The following is a 13980-nucleotide window of genomic DNA, read 5'->3' as shown; positions in this document are numbered from 1 at the left end:
CCTTCATTAGTAAAGTGGGTATAATAGAATCGACATCAGAGATACTGTGATAATTAAAGTGCCTTTCACAAATGCTGGCACATGGCAGGTGCTAATGTAAGCTCAGATTCTCCTTGGAGGAAAGCCGAGGCTCATTTTGAAACGACCAAATTTTATCTGTCCAGGAATTTGACAAAATAGAATACAGTGATTTTGTTTTAAGTAACTATCCATTGGAAATTATTTAAAATATTGTGTAAGCATAATGTACAAACTATTCCACTGCAGCATTATGGTGATAGTGAAAAACTGGAAACAGCAGGGAATAAAAATGTCCAATCTTTAGGTGAGAGAATAATATGCAGGTGGCAAAATGTTGTAAGAAATGCTTAAGACACTGCTGAATGAAAAAAGGCAGAATTCAGAATTATATCCTTATGATTTTGATTATGAAATTTTAAAAGCAATAGGATAAAAAATACATCAAAATGTTTTAAAAGTGTTAACAATAATCTCTGGATTGTGTAATTATAAGTGACTATTATTTCCTTCCTTACACTCTTCCAAATTTTACAAATTTTACAAAATGTGGATTTATTGTTTTTATAACAAAATTGTTATTGAAATAAATAATAATCCCAGCAGCATTTTCTTTATTCTCATTCTTCATTTTTTCTGGAAAATTTGAGTTTTAACTTTGTTTTCTATAACCTTCCCTGTCCTCTTCTTTCTTTGCTTTTTTCTTTTTAATTCTTCATTCAACTCTAATTCTTGTCCCTTATTTTGCATCTTAAATGCAGGTACTGCCAAGAGATTCCCTCTGGTCCTCTTCTTATCCTTCTTGTTAATATCACCCACGCCCTCCCTCCCTAACTTCCCTTCTCAGCTTTGGATCTGCATGTTCTGCAATCTACGAGCCCAGTCCACCCACATATCCAGCCTCATGTCCTAAACATACCTCTTCATTTTTTATTCGCGTTCTCACTCATTCATTTAGCATTTATTGGCTGTCTGCTATGTACTAGGCATTTTGCTAGCGACTAGAGATACAATAAAAATAAAAGAAGGACTCTTTCCTCGTGTAGCTCTCAGCTACTTTCTCCCTTTGCTTTTTTCAGTTATCCAGTTCAAACTTCAGAGTCACCTTTGAGTCCTTCTGCTGTTCATTCCTCCTACCAATCAAGCAATTGTTCTACTCTGTATATGAACTTGAGCTCAGAAGCATCTTTCATTATCATGACCTCTTTTTCATGCCCACAGTCAATACCCTCTTTGGACTTTTGTTTTTCCCCTGGGATTATTCTATGACAGCTTCTGAAGTGATGCTTTCTTCAACATGCTCTCACACACAGTTCTGATTTATCTCACACAGAGCTATAAAACAAATAATCTGAAAACACAGTTTGGTCATAGTAGTCTCCTGCTCAAACTAGTCAATAGCTTCCCACTGAATAAGAAACAAACCTCCTCAACTGGCATTCAAAGCCATCTTCCAATGTATTAAGTTGAACTGAATAAAATTTTCTAATTTTATAATTCAAAAAAGATGAAAATTAGCCATTTCATATGATACAACTTTATCCTCTAAGAGTCCTGTTTTTCTGCTCTATACTCTAGAATATGAATGAGATCAGTCTGTGCTTTCCCAGCATGTTCACTTCCTTTGATTCCTTTGCTAATGTTTGTTCTTTCTGGAGCCCCTCCATAAGTTGTGTCCCCCTTGAATACTTCTATTCATCCCCAAGTTCTGCCTCAAAAAACTCATGCTCTATAAAGTATTTCCTGTTGAGTCCCATTCCAATGATTAGAATTCATGCCCTGTAATGAAGTCCCTTAATAAATTATCCATAATATGTTACATATACACCATGGAATACTACACACCCATAAAAAGAATGAAATCATGTCCTTTGCAGCAACATGGATACAGCTGGAACCATTATCTTAAGCAAATTAATGCAGGAACAGAAAACCAAATACCACATATTCTCACTTATAAGTGGGAGCTAAACACTGGGTACTTGTGGACATAAAGATGGCAACAATAGACACTGGGGACCACTAAAGCGCAGAGGGAAGGAAGGAGGAGTTGAAAATGAACTATTGAGTACTATGCTCAGTACCTGGGTGACAGGATCATTCATACCCCAAACCTCAGCATCATACAACATACCCAGGTAACAAACCTTCATGTACTCCCTGAATCTAAAATAAAATCTGAAAAAAAAAAATTATTTGTCTTTCTTATGGTACCAGTGAGCCTTGGTACTACTTCCTCATCTTATTTTGCTGTCTCCAACTGAGCTCCGGAAGTGTTCTCCTGTAAATACTCCTTTGCAAGTAGAGAATCTTAATACATATTTGTGTAATTGTTAGTATCTTCAGTGATTTTTCCAAGTTAGTTGTCCTTGAGGTTGAACTGGTATTTTTACTCTGCCCATGGCCCTGTTGCCTGCTTGTTTATTTATTTTGGCCACTTGAACATTCTTCTGCCATTATTTCACTTTAAAAAGAAAAAAAATCCCAAACCTTGCAAGTTATAACATCAGTTATGCTATTTAGCACTTGGATTCTCTAATTTTCTTATATAGATTATGCAATTCAAAATAACATTTCACTATAATGACATGGAAAATGCTTTATGAATACATTTATTTTAAAACTTCCTAATTTATCTTTGGCATTCATCCTTGAAGAATAAAGTCCTTCAAGTTAAATATAAAAATTAAAATACAATAGAGCTTGAATATTAGTTAAGTATTTGAGCACATATTCACTTCTACCATAGATAAATAGATAGGATAGATAGATAGATAGATAGATAGATAGATAGATAGATACATAGATCGATCGATCTTGATTTATACTTGCAGATAAATCAAGATAATTGCAAGTATACTGTTTTAACCTTATTGCATGGAACATCAAGACAATGACTACGAACCAAAAATCTGCTAGAAAAAAATGTGGTAAAATTTAGTGTTTAATATGAAGGACTTTTGAGGCCAGACTTGGGTTTGCCCAACTGTAGTCTCAATTCATTTATCTGTAAAATGGAGACCATACTTATCTCCCAGGATTATAGGGAGAGCTAAAGGAGATAATATATGTTAAGGACTTACGATATTGTCAGTCACATCGTTAATAACAAAAAATTATACTTTTAATAATGAAAATAAATGACAGCAAGAAAGAATAGCATTCTCTAAAGCCATGTGATTCTAGAAGTTTCTTGATAGATTCCTTAAATATATAGAAAATATTCTTTCTATCTATCTATCTATCATCTATCTATCTGTCTATCTATCATCTATCTCTCTATCCTTAAATGCTTTGTTGCTCATTATGGACTGGTAAGTATGACATCATTTCTCATATTACATTTATAGAGAGGGGGTGGGGGGAAAGGCCTCCTCCCCTTTGCTGCAGCAAAATCTTGGCCAAAGACATGAAAAGCAATAAACAATGTCAAGCCTGGGAGTAGTATTTAGGAAGCGTCCATAAGCAAAGCTCAGGCTGCAGTTTGGCATATTTCCCCCAGCTGATGAAAGTGAAAGGGGACATTTCAAGAATTCTTTCCGTTTTAATCTAAAACCAGAAAAATCCTTTTCCGTACAGCCTAAAGAAATTTCTATACATGGTTTGTCACTTTTATATCCAGTGTAATGATCTAATTATTATTTATTAGAAACATGTAATGAATATTTTGGGTAACTAAAAAAAAATGACCAGATGTCTGTTTCACAGTGTATAATTTTAAGAAAGTCAAGAACAAAGAACTAATGGGGGAAAATGCTGACAAATTCATTTATTCATGAAATAATTAAATAAATATTTATTGAATTTCTACTGTGACCCAGGCACTATATATTATATGTTAAAAATATAAGTGAAAAAAAAATGAGTGAAATCAGTAAAGGAATTAACTCATCACAATATTGACTAGAAAAACCATGATATAGGTCCCAGAATTTGACTCTAGTAGTCAAATTCTGTTCTGCTTTAACTACCCAACCTACTATTTTAATAACTCATTTTTTATTATATGCATTTTGTCAGCATACCGCTAGATGAATTTTTAACTGGTCCTCCAAATTTTAGATGCCAGAGGCCTGTTGGTGAGATCATATGCCCCTTCTCCAATATCCAGACAAATCATAACAGAACTTATTAGTTCCTATTGACAATGCATTGGAGTCATTTTTTAGCAGTTAAATAATTTCACCCTTTTCCAATTCATACACATATCCTAAAGTTCAAAATTAATATAATGAGTTGCTGAACGAGTCTGAAGATTAGGAAATAGATCTTCATGTGAAATATATGCTCTCTGGATTTAATTAGATGGGAAAATAGCAAACAGATTTTTTTTTCCACCAAACATAAATATTTTCACTTACTTTGAGTGAAATCTAAAAAGAGAGAATGGTCTCAAGAGTTTTACAATATCTAGGTGAAATAGTCCTGTTTGGGGGATTTCATACACGATTCCACTGAGTAATTTCTGAAGAAGAAGTGCAATATAATTTCATGTGTCTCAAGACTAGCATTAGCTTTTGTTCAATATCTGAAATAATGCAATTTCCTTTCTTAGAACACACTGATTTATTTTAACGAATTTATTCTCCTGTTCAAAAATCTTTATGTGATGCTGCCTACACTCTAGAAGGCTGAGGACAGTGTCATCTACCCCTTCCCTCTCTCTCTCACAATAATTACCCACAGCAGCAAGGCTCTTAAGAAGTGCTTGTGGAATGAATAAATTAAAGTTCTCATGATTATATATTGCAGATATTAACAAAGGACAATGTATTACTCTCCTTCACCTGCTACAAATATTCACACTCATAGGTGTACACTCACATACTTATAATATTTCAGGGTCAGTAGTTGGACACTATTTTCAGGCATATTTTTTAAAAACTAAACTTATTGTGTAAAATGCTTTGGACTGGCCGTCTTGAAAGGAAATATTTTACATAGATCCCAAGGAAAGGCTTAAAAGGTATTACTGATCTTCTTCTCAGCAGGGCAGAAAATGTCTTCCATTTTTTAAAGGCAAATTACAAATACAGGTTTTATTGATATTAATAGGTATTAAAGACGGTCTTAAAGAAAAGGTAATATCCATAATTGCCATCTCAAATCAATATATATCCTGAGGCTGAATTTCAAAATTGATGTTTTTCACGTAAGGCATGAGGCCCAGGATCAAATGGATTCAAGTGCATTCATGGCAAGATGAAGGATTACTTTCTTATGCTGTCAATTCCAAATAAAGCAAATGTAAAATAACTTCTTTTAAGAACTAACAACCTCGGCCTTTAAATATATCCATTGCTAAAGACTGAAATGTCAATAAAGAAGTTACAATATTTTATTTGTAAAGCCAACAATACTGAGTCATTCCTGGGCTTTCGTCTCTAGCACCCATTCTACCTGGGAAGGGCAAGGCATTTCATTTAACCATTTTAATAAATCACTTAGCAGGATTTGTTCAGATAAAATCATTACTTAGCATATTTCTCTTAAATTCAAATTAATGAATTTTCATTTAGATGGAGAATTTTGGACTTAAAAAAAACCATTACAATGATAAAATCTCCAAATAAGCCAAACATGTTGATATTTGTTAATAACTTGCAACATAGGCAAAAGACACAATTCTTCAGTCATCTTCTAATCAAAACAACCTTAGATAATAGAATTATCTGCATAGAAAATGGTATATGCAATAGACAATGATCAGCTTAAGGATAAAAGACCAATCATAGATAAAGTAATTTAAATAAAAACATTCCAATTCTCCCCTGAATTTCCCTCATTAAAACATCCAAACAAAACATGTGGTACCTTTTAATTTTCTGAATGAGTAGCTCCCAATCAATGCTTCCCCGGTTAGAGACAACAAGCTGAAGAATCTACCGAAACAAAACAAAAGAAAAAAAATATATATATATGGATTTGTTAACTAAATATCAAAAATTATAACTCACCAGTAAGCAAATGCATTCTTTATACTCAGATAATAAATCTATGCCTGGAGGTCTGTAGCACAAAAAAATGCAGTACTTGAATATTTAGGAAGCTCAATAATGAATTTTAAAAGATCTTTACTCTGAGATTACATAAAGCACATCCTATGAAAAATGAATTGAAAATGAAACGAAATAAAATTAAAAGCCCCGAACCATTACCAGCGCATATGCAGCAATACCACTCAAGTCTAGCCTTTGAGAACTGCTGCAGAATCCTTCTCCGGAAGCATTATCCCCACAGGCTGGCTCTCTGGCTCTCTAGCTCCAGACAGACGCAGTCTGCAAGCCACCAGCTCGTGTCTGTGTGTGCCGGGGAAAGGGAAGCTGCAAATTAGAAGTCCCCGCAGTGGCGAACAGGAAAATAAGGCGAGTGGGAGAGAGGGAGAGAGCTCACTAGCCTCAGAATTTTCGAGAATGATGACAAGCCACTCAGCTCCGCCATCATTCACTGACAATAGGATGCAGCCCTCACTTACGATTTAGCGGTTTGCCATAGGGGCTTCTGGTACCAAATGCCTGACAGGCATTTTAATTGCCTCCATCCAAGTGTGTCCCCAGGAGTCGAGTCTATCAGCCTATGAATGTCATCATCTGGTCTCCTTTGTGTTAATGCCAGACACACACACACACACACACAGGCACGCACACACACACACCGCTTAAATAGAGAAACCGTTTTCAGGCATATAGGATTACAAACAAGTTAAGCTACACAAACTGGACATGACTAAATACTAGTTTATGGGAATTTTTATTATCTGCATTAAGGACATCAGAGATTTGTTGATGTTTTGTCATTGGCAGATAATTACAATATTTTTAACTATTGCATATTGCTTATTTATATTCCAAAATAAATATGTTCATTAAAGAAATGCATATATTTATGTATATGTTCCTACAGAAAATTCAATACCCTTTTAACAGTTATAATTATGCACTTGGCCATGTTTTCCTTACAAGAGAAAAAGAAAAAAAAAAAAAACAAAGAGAATTAGAAAACCAGGGCCGTTACATGATTTCTGGGGGCAATCTATTTATTCCATTTACATACAAAAGCAAAAGGAGGTGGCAACCAACTTGGTCCTGGGGCTTTTCAGACCCTGAGGGCCCAGGCAGAGAATTCAATCTTTGACATAATCTGTATCCCCTCCATGTTAGCAACTGAAATTAGCAGTTGAATATCCCTGTTTTACAGTGCCCTTGCGTAGGGAGGTTAAGTGTGGAATAATTCCCTGCATTTATTTCCTGGGGAAAAGGGAAGGAGAAAAATGTCAATAAATAAATTAATTTTTACAGCATTGTTAGCAACCTGAACCAGTGAATGGAGCAAAATTCGATGAGAACCAAAAAGGCCAGCTGTGAAGAAGGTTGCTGGGAAGAAGCATCACCATGGTTACTGGAAACAGAAAGTCAAGAGAAAAAAAATATGATGGCAGAGAAGAGAGAACGAGACTACAGGGAAGGAAATTGAGAGACAGATGATAGGCTTCTTTTTCTTTTTCCTTCTTGAAAGAATCGCCTCCATCAGTTTAATACTGTATTTTGAATTAAGATAAATTTGCATTCTCCTTGAGCCACCTTTCTGCCCCATTTTTTAATCACTAACTAATTTCGCTTTCATAAATATTCAAACTACAGTTCTTTTGTATGAGATCAATTCTGCTACCCCTTGCCTCTGTCCAAATACTGGCTTCATGGAAACCATTTAGCCTAGTCCACATCCTTTGTTTCATAGGTGAGAAAGCTAAGGCCCAAAGAATATGACCAAGGTCACAAAACCCAGGCACCCGCAGCGTTTCCTGATTCAATCCTTTGCTTTTCTTCTCTCACCAAGTGACTTTCTTTCCCTGCTCTCTTTTGTTCTGTTTGCAAGCAATACAGATTCCAGAAACATCCTTTGTCTTTGATTTTTTAAACCTTCTTATATTTGCAACAGTAGTGATGTCCCTCTTTAAAATGCATTGCAATCATTCTAAAGACTTTTGCAAATATCTGTGCTGGATTGTATTTGAGGTCTGAGGAATCTGGGGTAATTATGTCACTGCTTTTCTTTCATTTCCAGTCTGGCAATAAGATAAATCAAGCATGATTGCCCTTTTGTGAACCTATCTTGTTGAGCCTGAACTTCATGATCATATACTAGGCACTCTTAGCATTACTGGCCTCATTCTTTCTGCAAGCATAAAACTGGGTAATCAAATTGAGTCGGTCTCCCAAGGCACCTTCTAGGTATAGACAAGGTAAACTTTCCTGGGTTACCAAAAACAAAGAAGCTGGAAAATGGAGAGCCCAGGTAAAATTAAAAATTATAGTAATAATGATAATAATTCATTCCGAAACAACCACTGGAGGGCGCAAAATTTCTTAAAATCTTTCTAAACTACTCAGTAAATGTGGCTAGAATTTTGACCTTCATATTTTACTGTTTTTATTTTCTTTCCAAACTGTTCTTTCAATATTCAATTCATATGATTCAATGCTTTTGGATTAACTCATCTATAGATAGGGTCATACTGCTTTTTTTGATGTCTAAAAGACAGTTGCTGCCACCATCATCATCCTCTTTCCCCAGTATGTAGCTATAAAATGAATAAATCACATTTTTAAAATGTATGACTACCACAGGTAATAATCACAAGAAATTTCAGGTTTCAGTGAATCCTACATACTGGTTAGAATTCTTCCCCTGACCCGCAAAAAAAAATGCCCCTTTAAATATAATCTCCCTGTTAAATGTCTATTTTTCTTCAGTGATTTTGGATAATAAGGTGATTTTTCCAAGTGAATGTTTTATTTTAATATATTGTCTTCTGTTCACTTAAGAACATAAAAAATGATGCCTAAGACTAATGTCTTGGAACATGAATCATATTCTATCATGAAAGCACATATCAGCATCCTGGTCAGTCTAAAAATATAGCACAGCTTCCAAAAACATTTAATACTCTCCGGAGGTCATTTAATATTTAGGGGTACCTAGTTCAGTACATGAGAATGAGTCGGTATACTCTTTTTCTTTTCTTTTTTTCCCATTTGTTTCGAACATGGAGTAAGTACCATATGTGAAACATAATTACTGCCCTTAGGTATGTCATATTCTAAGAATACAAGACAACCGACAATTGAGATACTTCTGTTAATTTTTAGAGTTTTCATATTTATGCTCAAAAGCCTAAACTGGTGCTTGCCTTACCCTTCTTCTGTCTGACAGTATTTTAGACCTTGGATTACCACCATTCATCCATTCATTTAATCAACTGTGATGGCACACATACGTATTTTTCAGACTCTTTACAGGTTCTGGGAATGGAAAAAAAGAGGGAAACAGGATTTCCTTTTCAAGACACTTCATTTAATAAATTAGTTAACAGAAGGCCAGGCATGGTGGTTCATGCCTGTAATCTCAGCACTTTGGGAGGCTGAGGTGGGTAGATCACCTGAGGTCAGGAGTTTGAGACCAGCCTGGCCAACACATAGTGAAACTCCATCTCTACTAAAAAAAAAAAATACAAAAATTAGCTGGGTTTGGTGGTGCATGCCTGTAGTCCCAGCTACTTGGGAAGCTGAGGCAGGAGAATCTCTTGAACCCAAGAGGCAGAGGTTGCAGTGAGCCAGGATCGCACCACTGCACTCCAGCCTGGGCGACAGAGCAAGACTCCATCTCTCAAAATAATAAATAAATAAACAGAAACCTAACTTCACCCTTCCTTTTCTCACTTTGATGAGATACTATGACTCCACCCCTCTGTCATATCTGCTTCATTGTAGATGCCTGATCTTTAAGAATCTGATTTAGCTATACTCCCAAATTTAGTTAATTCACCCCTGTGCCTCTTTTGAAATAACTTTGATTTCATTCCCTAAATATATTGGTCTGTGTATTTGTGTATCACTGCCTAAACTCTCCAGGAATGAATAATGGAGGCATCTTCCTTACATCCTTAAAGCCTTTGTTCATAGATCATCTTCCAACCAGGGCTTTCCTAACTACCATAATGAAAGTTGCAACCATGCCCTTTCCATGGCTTTGCATCCCCTGCTGCATTTTACTTTTTTCCATAACACTTATCATAACATAAACTTTTCTTATTTATTTCTAACTTCACCCTGCTAGTTCCACGAGGGCAGTCATTTTTACATGTTTGGGACACTGGTATCCAAAGCACCTAAAACAGTGCCTGGAATGTACTGGCACTCAAAAATATTTTTTAAATGACTGAATATGAAAAATCACACTAGTGGATGAATTGGAATGTCTAAACACGAGAAGTTTTTGTATTCCATATTGTCTTCCCTATTCTGTATATTCAGTCTTTCTTAAAAATATTGCCTTTTATTTGTAAGCGACTCCTTCCCACATATATATGCTTTTTGTTTTGTTTTGTTTTTTGTTTTTGAGTCGGAGTCTCACTGTTGCCCAGGTTGGAGTGCAGGGGCTCGATCTTGGCTCACTGCAAGCTCCACCTCCCGGGTTCACACCATTCTCCTGCCTCAGCCTCCTGAGTAGCTGGGACTACAGGCACCCGCCACCACGCCCGGCTAATTTTTTGTATTTTTAGTAGAGACGGGGTTTCACCGTGTTAGCCAGGATGGTCTCGATCTTATGACTTTGTGATCCGCCCGCCTCGGCCTCCCAAAGTGCTGGGATTACATGCATGAGCCACCCCGCCCAGCTTTCCTTGCCATATATTTTGTAATCAATATGTTTTGTAATTTCTATTATAGGATGTAAATTTATTTTAAATAGAGACTTGTCTCCTACTCTCTTTGAATTCTGCAAAGTACCTAGCCTGGGGCTATCAGCTTTTAAATGCTCAGAAAGAGTTTGTTTGATAAATCATGCCTTCTCTTGGTATTAAAATGTGCTAAATTATAATTTTTAGATTTTTAAAATAAAATTCGATGAATTAATGCTGCCTCATGGCTAAAATATTTTGGAATGACCTTTGTAGAGATAAGACTACACTTACTAAAATTTGTACTTTCAAAAATTTATAATAGAAATAACACTTATGCTTTCCCCTAGTATTCTTGAGTTTGTTGTTCTAAATCATATAGGCAGATGTGTAAGTATTTTACAAATTATCTTGATATCCAAAATCACTGAACACTGTTTTGCCTTATTTACTGTAGATGGCATTTTCTCTTCCAACAAAGTTGGTCCACACAAAAATATATTGTGGTCAAAACAGGCAAAAAAAAAAAAAAAAGACTAATCAGCACGTTAGTCATAAATCTACAAAATGATAAAATTATATTACTTTTTACCTACAAAATGCCAATTTCCTATGGTTCAACCTAATACCTAGAGAAGCTATACATGGATGCGGGATTGGGTAGTGTGAGTTGTACAAAATGACTCCCATGTTTATTGCAGCATTATTCACAATAGCCAAGATATGGAAACAACCTAAGTGTCTGTAGATGGATGAATGGATAAAGAAACCATAATCTCTGTGTCTCTGTGTGTGTGTGTGTGTGTGTGTGTATGTGTGTGTGTGTATCTATATTATGCAGCTCTAAAAAAGAACAGGATCTTGCCATTTGCCACAATGTAGATTAGCCCGGAGGACATTATGCTAAGTGTAGTATACGCCAGACACAGAAAGAAAAACATTGCACGATCTCACTTATTTGTGAGATATAAATAACAATAATAATAATAATTCAAGTATACAGAGAGTGAACAAAACTGTGGTTACCAGTGACAGGGCTGGGGGACAGTTTGGCGGTGGCGGAGAATGAGATGTAGGTTAGAGGATACCAAATAGCATGCTGTAGAATGAGCAAGTCTAGAGATCTAATGTACCATGAGAATCATAGGCAATAACATTGTACTGTACAAAAAAACAAATAAACATCACATGGTACCCCATAAATGTATACAATTATGATTTGTCAGTCAAAAATATTAATAATAAAACTTTTTAAAAATGTGATATATTCATAGAATATTGTTTGGCAATAAAAAAGTGACGTGCTGATATGTCACAACACAAATGAACATAAAAACCATTATACTCAGTGAAAGAAGGTGGTTACAAAAGGCCATATATTTTATAATTCCATTTATATGAAATACCTAGGATAGTCAAATCCATAAAAATGGAAAGTATATTAATGGCTGCCAGAGGCTGGGGGCAGGGGGTAATGGAGAGTGACTACTAATGGGTAGGGGCTTCTTTTTGGGGTAATGAAAATGTTCTGAAATTAATGGTTATGGGTGCATAACTCTGAATATATTAAAAACCACTGAATTGCTGAACTGTATACAAGAGTGAATTTCATGCCACGTGAATTATATCTCAATAACTCAGTAAAAAATAAAGTAATAAGGGGCTGGGCACAGTGGCTCATGCCTATAATCCTAGCACTTTGGGAGGCCGAGGTGGGTGGATCACCTGAGGTCAGGAGTTTGAGACCAGCCTGGCCAAGGTGAAACCCCGTCTCTACTAAAAATACAAAAATTAGCTGGGTGTGGTAGCTCACACTTGTAATCCCAGCTACTCAGGAGGCTGGGGCAGGAGAATTGCTTGAATCCAGGAAGTGGAGGTTACGGTGAGCTGAGATCGCACCACTGCACTCCAGCCTGGGCAATAAAGTGAGACTCTTTCTCAAAAAAAAAAAAAGAAAAGAAAAAAGAAAGAAAGAAAGAAAAAAGTAATAAAAAGGTCCCAGTCTCTAGGCAGCAAGTCTTTGAATTCCATGGCCACTAAGTAAAATATGACAAGTTTATAATTTAATCCATGGCACCTTCCAGATTATTACAAATTGTTAGAAGCATGGCTCCAAGAGCTATTGATTTTTTTGAGGCCATGAGACACTGATTCATGTGGGAATCTGAAAATCTTCTAGAAATGTTTCTTGAATTCTTTAACAAATTCAACTGCAGATCTGTAGATCTCCATTTTTAAAAATTTCTTTTACATGGACAAATTTCTTTTACATTCTTTAACGTGGTATCATAAATGAAAGACATGTGCTCTAGTGGATTCCTGATTTATGTGATAAAGAACAACTGGTCAGGAGTTAAAAGACAATCACTAAGCATCTAAAGGATAAATATATGTAAATCACTCTCATGGCTGTCTTTTGTTTTTCATAGAAAACTATGAAAATTATTAACTATACACCATCATAGTTAATAATTTTCATTATTATTGAAGCTGAATTACTAGTTATAAAAACATCCATATGTTGAGAAACTCATGCGGATAATTCTGACGGCAAACAATGGACAAATTTATTACTGAGGGACAAAATTTCTCCTGAAAAAGTAGAATCCTTGAATCACTTGACTCCTGCCACAAGTTTTGTTATGATTAAAAAGTGGACTACATTTGTTAGCTTGTTGTCTATTTGATATTTCATTTAAGTTTACTAGGTATTCTATGCCACTGAGCTCTGGGCTATTAACTTACTTAAAATTTGAAAATAATATTGATATTATCCAAGCCCAAAGTCCTATACTATCTGCCTTACTCCATATGTATTTTAACCATGTCTCATACATAAAACCCAGTAAGAAATAGTTAAACAAAATATTCAGTATCTCCACTGAATCTGGATGAAAAGCAAATTACAAAATAAAGTATATTTATAAAAAGCAAAGAGCGTATTGAGATATGCATTGCATGTGGTCATCTTTGACATATTCACTGTGATTTTAATTAGAGTTGTATTGCAATGGGAAGGATGAATTTATTCCAACCAAGTAGGGTGAAGAGTAAGACAAGATAACTGGAAATCACTTTCCAATTGCTCTTGAATCAGGCTTTAATACTTCTGAGTCATGATGATCAGGGTTTAACTTGACTATTTCATTTAGAATCTTAGTATGATGATTTTTTTAAAATCACTTATATTCTTATCCAAATGTATGTACATAATACATTTCAAATTATTTTTGGATTATGCACCATCTTGAACCTCAGAGATATTCATATTTCACTGACAAATT

The 13980-nt window shown here is 35.3% G+C and overlaps 1 protein-coding gene across 13 annotated transcripts in view; it reads right to left on the bottom strand.

The window, feature by feature from the left end:
• MAP2 (microtubule associated protein 2) overlaps positions 1–13980 on the bottom strand; it is a 310603-nt gene that overhangs the window by 147896 nt on the left and 148727 nt on the right. For 5 of the 13 annotated variants that reach the window (XM_030803698.1, XM_030803705.1, XM_030803704.1 and 2 more), the window contains exons 1-2: positions 6177–6463; positions 5833–5900 (exon numbers count right to left, since the gene is read on the bottom strand). The gene's annotated coding sequence lies outside the window, so the exon portion shown is untranslated. Of the gene's footprint in view, positions 1–5832; positions 5901–6176; positions 6464–6493; positions 6584–13980 lie in introns of those variants that run through there. The other 8 variants (XM_003254014.4, XM_012501628.2, XM_030803706.1 and 5 more) reach the window with 4 other exon arrangements.

Source organism: Nomascus leucogenys, chromosome 22a, assembly GCF_006542625.1.
Source record: "Nomascus leucogenys isolate Asia chromosome 22a, Asia_NLE_v1, whole genome shotgun sequence".
Classification (NCBI taxonomy): domain Eukaryota; kingdom Metazoa; phylum Chordata; class Mammalia; order Primates; family Hylobatidae; genus Nomascus; species Nomascus leucogenys.
The sequence above is the reverse complement of the archived record's forward strand: the minus strand, read 5'-3'. Positions and strand labels throughout refer to the sequence as shown.